Here is a 9600-nt window from a genome sequence, read left to right as displayed (position 1 = left end):
TCCAGGAGACTATGATCCTGATCACCAAGGTGTACCCAATATTTCCTCAAGTAATTGTTTTATGTCTACAAAATATTTATCACTTTGCCTGCAGTATGCTCTACCGATTCGTGGACATATTTTCCTCAAAGATCAATGCACTTACGCAACTATCCTCTGTCATTTATATATGTGTGTCGGTAGATTGCTATTCTACCCCTCACTCACTTTTAGTCTGCATGTCATCTAAGCGTCTACTGCTATAGCAGATTGAGTACATAACGGTATTTGCACCTGTTGCGTATGACTCTTGAGAACTTACCAATGTTTTGTACTACCTCCATCATATTATGGTTTTTATATCAATATTCATATTTTGTATTGTCATTCTCATAATTCATTTAAGACCTATAGACCCTTGAGCCTATGATCACTTTCTTCCTCTCCCTCCCTGCTTTCCTCATAACCTTCAAGCTACGCACAATACATGTTTGAGGGGCAGCATTCAATCTATGACACTCATTCTTAAATATACGATTCCCCACTCTGCATTATACCATAAAGTATTTTCTCTTAATCACTGACTAGATTCCAATTAAATGAAACATGTTCATTCCATTTTATTAAAATTTTATCTGCATGTGTGATTTTACTGAATACCCTGTTTTGTGAAGTTTCCACCTACTTTTCTTTTTACATTTTATCCTGTCCAGAATGGATTCCTGTTTTGTAAATATGCAGCCAGTTGCTTCTAACGTGACATGGGGTATTGTTGTTGTTAGGTGCCATCAAGTTGGTGCTGACCCGTAGCGACCTCATGCACAATAGAAGGAAACACTGCCCGATCATTGTCATCCTCAAACCTGTTACCATGCTTGATTCCTGGCTGCAGCCTCGGTGTCAACCAGCTCCTTAGGAACCGTCCTCTCTCTTTCTGCTCTTCTACTTCACCAAGCAGGATGTGTTTCTTCATGCAGGAGACTCTCCTGACAAGATGTCCGGAGTACAGGAAACAAGTGCTTCCTCTGGGAAGCACTCTGGCCCTACTTCCAAGACAGATCATTGTACTTTTTTTAGCAGTACATGGTACACGAGATGCATATGTAGAAAACAATGTTATTGCATTTGCAGAAATAGTTATTATTCAATACATGCATTAATTCTATTCAACTTTCCCTTTTCCTTTTCACTTACATTTTTGTATTCAAAGCATTCTTTAATCAATTCTTGTTCTCCCGCCACAAAGTCTGCCTGAGGTGATTTCCGTTATAACAATGTTTTCAACTAACAACTCTTTCATTTCCAATTAGCTTCCTACTAACACAGTTCTCAACCCCTTCACCTCCATTCCACCACTTCTATCCTTCAAATTGCAGAACATATCATAGGTGCCCTGACCTAAGATAAGTTTACCCTTCCATTCAAAAAAAAAAAAATGTTCTTGATGCAGTAAAAATAATCTTTTTTAAAAAAAATCCCCCCGGGAATTTTTAACTATTGGTAGCACAATACTAAAATTATTTCATATGTTGCATTAAGTTGAAATAAATCTCCATGATGCAGACAGACCTCACTTTATTGTGCTTCCCAGATAAGGACTATTCTGCAAATTGAAAGTTGTGGCCATGCTGTGGCGATCAATCCCATCCACACAGCTATTTCCAACGGCATGGGTTCACTTTGTGTCTCTGTGTCACATTTTGGTCCTTTGCACAATAATTCAAACCTTTTCATAATACCGTTGCTGCACACTTAATAGACTACAGAAGCTTGTCTAAGCATTGGGAAACCACACGATTTGACTGGGTCACTTTTTGTTGTGTTCATTTTCTTGCTGAAGGAATAGCCTGGAGGTCATCTCTGATCTCCTCCAGCTTCACCAGGCAGTAGGCCAGTGGTTCTCCACCTTCCTCATGCTGTGGCTTTTTAATACAGTTCCTCATGTTGTGGTGACTCCCCACCCCCCAAACATAACATTATTTTCATTGCTACTTCATAACTGTCATTTTGCTACTGTTATGAATTGGGGGAGGCCTGTGAAAGGGTTGTCCACCTCCAAAGGGGTCACGACCCACAGGTTGAGAACCACTGCAGTAAAGGAAGGCAACTCCACATGGGCCCCAGGTCGATTCCTTGGAGGCAGAGGCCTTCACTCTCCACCTTCTTTTCTCTATTCGATAATAACTGCAATAGGGAAATTAATGAATTAAAAGTCGCAACCAGAAAGGATTTAGTTCTGTTGTCTGTGACACCTCGTCTAAGACATGCTGGCAGGCATCTCTCTCTGGCACTCTGCCTCTGCCCTGCTCAGGCAAGTGTTACAAAGCTCCTTTAGGAATGATAAAAGCCCAGGGGGCACACTACTCTGCAAGCCAGACTCCCTGTGGAGGGTAAGCAGTTTATTCATCTGTGAACTATGCAGCCCTGAGCCCTATTGATCTCATAGACTCTGCCCTGCCACCTTGCCTCCACACAGAGATCTTGCATATACTCTGCTGGCAGCTCTTCCTTCTCACTGAGAACCTCTGTTCCTTCTTCAGAGATGGCTTGCTTTATATCCAATGGAACAGCAAGCCTGACCAATACCTGCATTAGCTTTCTATGCACCTCATTTGCATGCCCCCACCCAGTTATTTAGTGGAGTTTACAAAAACAGTGGACATTCCAAGAGCCATGCTGAGCCATTTCCCTTCACAGTAATGAAATGGCCCACAACTAGCTATGCACTTGGTCTGTCCCTGTCACAGTGCTTAACGCTTTTCACTCATGCCTGTGACTCGAAAGTCTACACACACACACACTGAAAAGATTATATGAATAGCTTGAATAATCACTTGAAACAGTGCCATCAGATCCTGGCAGGATAGACTGAGGGTTTGATCTAGGGGAGTGGCAGGGAATAGATAGGTTGACAGTGGTACCTTGGTTGTCATACTTGATTCCTTTCAAATCCATGTTTGAACTCTGAGAAGTTGGAGAACTGAATGTGCTCTTTCCAAAAGAAATCATAGAAAAACCAAATAATTGGTTTGGGTGTCCCCAAATTACACTTAAACGTTAATTTTCCCAGGGCTGTGGAGGCTCTACACCTTCCCAGATTTCACTGACTTGGAGACACTACCCCAGCACGTTGTATCTGAGTCACCCGATTGAACAGAAACTTTTCAATCTCTTCTATGCTCTGGGTTCTTTGTTTCATGGTTAGTGATGTCATGCTTTTTTCTATAATCGCCTCTTTAATTGCTTTTTTTCCTCCAAAAATGTTGATAATGTTGACTTAGCCATGTTTCATTCAGATGAACTGATCTGAATTTTGCAATGATTTCTCATTAACTTTATTGTGACTCTCACAGTTTTCCTCTTAGCTTTGCTGTTAGTATCACTAACTTTCTTTGAAACCAGGGTTATGATATTTTATGCAAATAAATCACAATTAAAAATCACAATAATTACTGTTTCAATGCTCAAACACAAACACTGGGGGTGATGTGAGCAAAAACAGTGCTTAGACTGAAGCATCACCACTTTGTGTTCCAGACTCACTCTCAGCTTCTACACTTTTGTTTTGTTTTTTTTCAAATTGGATTTCTGTTTCAACTATGAAGCAAAGTTATAAACACAGAGCAGAGGTCTTTCAAACGGTGCTGTTCAAGTAGTGGAATGTTCAGGCTTCAAGCTGTTTGACAGGAGGGATCCCTGCATTCATTCATGAAAAAGAATGAATGTGTTCTACAGTTACTTCACATTTAGAATCACTGAGGTTTAGTGACTTCTATAAAGACAACTCAGTTTATTGTTTCAGTATTTTCTCTTTAATCGCAATAAGAATGGCAAGGTAATATCAGCAGGTATGACACCACAGTGAATAATGCTTTGACCACTAGAGTTGGAGATTCCTGTTGGACATCTCAGTGGACATGACCAGAATGTAATTGCATGTCCTGATTTCAGCCTTCAAAAAGGCAACCAGGCTGGGGACTACTGCTTTCTAAGTCAATGGCAGATCTAGGAAGAGAACAACAACAAATAAAAGAGCAACACTGTTTTTGTAAAAGCAATAACAATTTCTGTAGTACCCTAATATATTTATGGCCATATGAATAATATTCCTTTGATTCTAGCAAAATAGAAATATCATTATCCATCTAGTATGCTCCCTACATCAGTGGTCAGAGTCAATGCCTCTATTTTGACTTCAAGTTATTTCCTGAAAATAAATTGCATTATTCAAATCTCATTTTTAATGCAAGCAAAATATATTATTGAATGTAGACCCAGAAATAAAATCAATAGAAGTCACATTTCAGGAGATTCAAAATATCGGGACTATGAGAAAGGAAATAAGATGTCAAGTCTTGGAGGGTTTGCATTTGTTTCTTGTTTTTCCCCAGAGTAGGGCGGGGAAAGGATTGAGATGATTTTGGAACACAGTGTCCATTGGGTTTGTTCTGGAGAAAAGAGAAAGTGTTTTCTGGGGATATCCATAGTTACACCTGAGGGGAATCTGTTTAAGGAAACAAAGCAGATGTCATTATAAGTTTCACTAATTTTAGTTGCTGGAAATTAACACTACAATGGGCATCGCTCAAGGGGATGCCAGGAAGCCAGGCAAAATGGCAGTCAGGTTGTTGCTGCTCCAGATTTACAGTGTTTCTACAGTGGCTACTTCTCAGTGTCACCTTCCAGAATGCTGCATATCAGCTTGAAGCAGGAAGCTGCTGACTGCTGAGCACTTGCAGTGCTTGGGGGGAGGGGTGGCAGCACAGGGTGCATGGCTCAAGTTGGGCAGGAAGAGTTGTGATAGATGATCCCTTCAGGACCAGTGGTGAGAGTCCTGATAACTGCAGGGTGGAGGGAGGGTGGGTTGGAAAGTGGGATCTTATTACAAGGATCTACATATAACCTCCTCCCTTGGGGACAAACAGCAGAAAAGTGGGTGAAGGGAGACATCAGACAGTGCAAGATATGACAAAATAATAACTTATAAATTATCAAGGGTTCATGAGGGAGAGGGGAACAGCGAGGGATGGGGAAAATGAGGAGCTGGTGCCAGACGCTTAAGTGGAGAGCAAATGTTTTGAGAATGATGAGGGCAATGAATGTACAAATGTGCTTTACACAATTGATGTATGGATGGATTGTAAAAAGAGTTGCATAAGCCCCTAATAAAATGATTTTTTTTAAAGAGTTGTGACAGAAGATAAATTTTCCCCTATCAGAGGTTTTCCCAAAGGTAAAACCATGTGGAGTTCTCCGCTTAGGAAAAGAGCTTTATACATGTGTGTTAAGGAGGATGTGCAGATTTAGTTCCCCTTCAGCGGAAAACTCAGAGGGTAATCTTGACCATTTTCTTAGAGGATCGGTCATCATGAGAAAAACCGTGAGGTGAACCTGTCCAGGTAAGGCTAATGGGACCCCGGGGCCCCCAAAATGAAGCACTCACCTATTAGCCAAAAGGTCACCTATTGGTACCCAACAGCTGCTTCCTGGGAGAAAGGTGAGGTGTGTTGCTCTCATCCAGGTGAAAACCCTGTGGGGAAGTTCTATCCCATCCTATACAGTCGCTATGGGCCGAGCTTTCTCGATGACAATAGATTTGCGTCCCAGGGGTAATACCCATGGTTTAAGAATGTGTTTAAATAAAACAGAGAAAGAAGCAGAATGCTCATCCCCAGTGGTGGTCCAGAGCGCAGGAGAGCAGGAGGCAAGAGAGTGGGTGTAGCCATGCAACAGGGAGAAGCAGCAGAGAATGAGGCATCCAGCAATGGTGATTGTGACCCTTAGCTGGCAGAAGACTCAACTAGAGCCGTGATTTGGCGGCTAGAGTGTTCGAAATGAGTAGTTTTGCATTTCCTTTAACTATGAGCAGCATGATCTCCCTGAAGAGTTGATGTGCTTCAGATACAGTGATAATAGTAGCTTCCGGAGAACCCGCTCAGTTATGCCCCACTCCTTCTGCAGTGGGTGGTAACATATCCCCTGAATGAATACAGACTGTTTGTGACACGTTAGAGCAGGTTACATGAGGTCACAGGTTTTCCTTTCTATTCCACTGCCTCAGCACCTGGTTTTTCACGTATGTTAATGACGACGCCACTGACTGCCCTCTCTGTTGCTGTCTAGCACGTAGCATTACTGGGCAGTCGGGTCAAACAACATTCTAAACCCAAAGACTGACCAAGGCACCAAAACCATTCTCTCTTGGACAACAGCTGAGGAAGAAGGAGATTGCATTAAGAATCAAAGGGGGATTCCAGGGATGAGGAAAGATTTATCAGGAATTTCAGTCAATGGAGAGAAGAAGATATGGGTACTTCAAGAACTCATAAAAAAATCAAATGAAAGGGTCGTTCATTTTTTCAGGAACTTGTTGAAGGCCCATTGTGTGTGTGTGTGCGCGTGTGTGTGTTTGAGAACAGGTCTCTAAATTGTTTCATTTTATAAAATCTCCCAACACTTAAAAGTAATCAGAATTCTAGTTTATGTTCATGAGCCTCATTGACATTATTATTATCATCACACACAAAACAATAATTTTAGCTGGAGCGAGGTTTACATCTCAATTTTAACACGTAAGAAAAACAATATAGCTGACCTTCTTTATTTTTCCTGGGAACCCGATGATCTCCCAAGCCCACACTTCTTAGGCACTAGCTCTGTTCCTCACTTGGGCTCTGCATGGGTCAGAATCCAGCTGAAGACAACCATCAGAACCCAGAACAGTTCCTCTGACCCAGTAGCGAAGCTGTGAAGGGGCCTTTTTTATTTCATTTTGAATCCCAAAGAACACAGCAATGAGTGCTATATTGAATGTTGAATTGGCCAAGGAATGTCCTCCTGTATAACTCTTGTCAGAGATTTGCTGAGAACTTTTTTTTTTTCAAATTCCCCACTTTTCATTATCATCTCTTATGTTCAGCTGAGCACATGAAAATTAAAAAGTCAAATGTCAGGGCAAAATAAAATTGATATATCAGATTATCTGGAAATGACCCTGAATAAAGAGAGGGTCAGCCAGTCAGGGAAGGATAGCATTTGGAATCAGTTCCTGTGGTGAATAGCTCACTCTGAACAACCTTGGTGAAATAAACTATATGATAATTATTAAATCAACTCCAATTGTATTTTACTAAAGTGGCTTGGTGGCAGAAATTATTAAGTGCTTGATGACTGGCTGAAAGATGGAAGGTTTAAATACACCCAAAGGAACCTTAGAAGAAAGTCCTGGCAAACCACTTCTGATAATTTGCAGATTTGAAAGCCCTCTGTCATACACATACAGGACCTGTGATGGCATAATCATTACACATGGGCTAATAGCTGCAAAGTCAGCAGTTTGAAACCACCAGCTGCTCTTCCGGATAAAAATGAGGCTGTCTACACTCATAAAGAGTTACAGTCTCAGAAAACTCCAGGATCAATTCTACTCTGTGATTTTGCAAGGGAAAGTAATTCACCAGATCTTCCTTCTGAGGAATCCGGCTGAGTGAGCTCAGTCCTCCATTTATATAGCAATCAACTTAGCTAAAAAAATGGTACAACCCAGAAAATCCGTTTAGTGTACAACATATATGTATGTGTTCATGTGTGAATAATTATGTATATGTGTTATATAATTTTTGAATTGTTTCCAAAGAGATCTGTCTTGGAGGAAGAACAACCAGCATGTGCCTTAGAAGCGAGGAATGACTCTATCCCACATACTTTGGAAGTATTATCAGAAGAGACATGTCCCCAGTAGATGACTTCATGCTTGGTAAGCAGAAGGCCCCTGGGCTCACACATACACCATTCTGATGCTTTGGCAGGACCGGGCGGGGCTTCCCTCTCTCATGCGTATAGCTGCTATGAATCAGAACCTACACGGTTCACCTAACAACACGTTTTTTTTTCTTAAATGTCTGATAGAATTGTTTTTTGTTTGCTTCTGCATACGCATGCTTGGTAGTTAAGTTCTGCTGTGTAATATGAAATATTAACTATAGCCAGTACATTCACCTGTACGATTTTACTCTAGAGATCAGTACTTGGCTAAACCTAGATACTTGGAAGGAAGTAGGAAATATATGCTTTGTGAATCATCACTTTCAAATAATATGCTCATGGGAAGTACTTACATTTTTCCACATCCCTCAGGAACGGCAATCTGTACGTAAGAATTATTACTGAGATGATAGCTTGTCTTGTTCTCCGTGCAAATTACAGCCCGTTTTAGAAATGTAAGGCAGTAAAGAACTGACCTCTCTTCAGGCAAGAAGACTCCCCTTCTTTCTCCATTATCTTGATGGAGAGTAGCTTATGCGGACAAATGAGGAATCTCCAAATGTTTCCTTGAAGATTAGGTGTGTGGTTAGAAGCCCTCCCAGGGACAGGAGGAGATAAACCCTGATTACAGTCCCAGGTGTGCCATCAAGCAGTTGTAGGGGCTTTCTGTCTGGGTCACTGCCTTTACACAACAGTCCAAGTGTATCCTGACCTTGTCCTAAAAAAACAGAAAGAAAGAAAAGAAAACTATTTTACAAAAGACAGAAATAAAGACTGCCATGTGAATCTGATTTCCTTTCTTAGAATCACGTTGATACCATTCACGCCCTCCCTCCCTGCTGTAGTTAGCTCAGGGTTGTCCTGGCTTAGTATGTTAGTAGCACCCTCTCTTACTTTTGCTTGTTTGTTTGGTTAGTACCATACATGGGCACCAACCCAAAGAGAAAGAGAGAAACACAAAAGTAATAAAAATGAACTGGAGCTCGTGTTTTCTTCAGCTGTCAACTTAATAAGCAGACTTAAAAAACCCTCTGCAAAATGTTGCTCCTTTTCGAAGTTCCTGCCAATGAAAGTACATCCTAGGATGAAAGGAGGCTTCTTCTCTGGCCATTTTGTTGTCGAATCGGGTCCCAGAGACTGAAAGAAGCTGACATTGAAAAGAAAAGAAGAGAGACGGCAACTGAGAGCCTGCCTGGAGCTTGGATTCCAGTGGCGTCTCCATTGCTCCTGGAACAGATGTTGCCTTTATTCTCGATGCATAGGCTTTTCCGTCTTCATCCAAAGGAAGCAGTTCCGTTGTAAAGGGTTTAAGAATAGAAATAGAAAATGATTCAGAGGCGAAATAGAAAAGGAAACAGAACATTACACCCTCACCCTTTCCCCTGGTGGTTTTTATTTCCAGGAGATTCTGGGAAACTTTAGATATTGTGCTCTTTAAGACAGAATGTTCAACAACTTTGTAGGTTTGCAGCTTACAGGATCATCTCCTTTAGGCACATTTTATTCTGCTTCTATGTAGAACTGTTTGAAGTATTGTGTGACATTCGGGCATGGGTAAGAGAGAACTAGATGGACAGATGGAGGTCCCAGGGATAGAAGAATGCTCTTAGGTCCAGTTGCTTTGCCTTTCTGAGTAAGCATCTGCTTCCCAGTTGTTAGAAATGATTCTCATTATTACCTCCTGCCCAGTCTCCTTAATTCACAGCGAGCTCAAGCACCATGGAGCTACAAGCTGCCCAGCCTGACCACAGTCCTTGATCAGACCACTGTGAACCGTAGGGTTTCCATTGACCGATTCTCAGAAGGAATCAGTAAACTCTTCCAACTCTATCTTAGTCTAGAAACTCAATTGAAACC

The sequence above is a fragment of the Tenrec ecaudatus genome, chromosome 15 (genome assembly GCF_050624435.1).
Source record: "Tenrec ecaudatus isolate mTenEca1 chromosome 15, mTenEca1.hap1, whole genome shotgun sequence".
Classification (NCBI taxonomy): Eukaryota; Metazoa; Chordata; class Mammalia; order Afrosoricida; family Tenrecidae; genus Tenrec; species Tenrec ecaudatus.
This window is presented reverse-complemented; position numbering follows the sequence as displayed.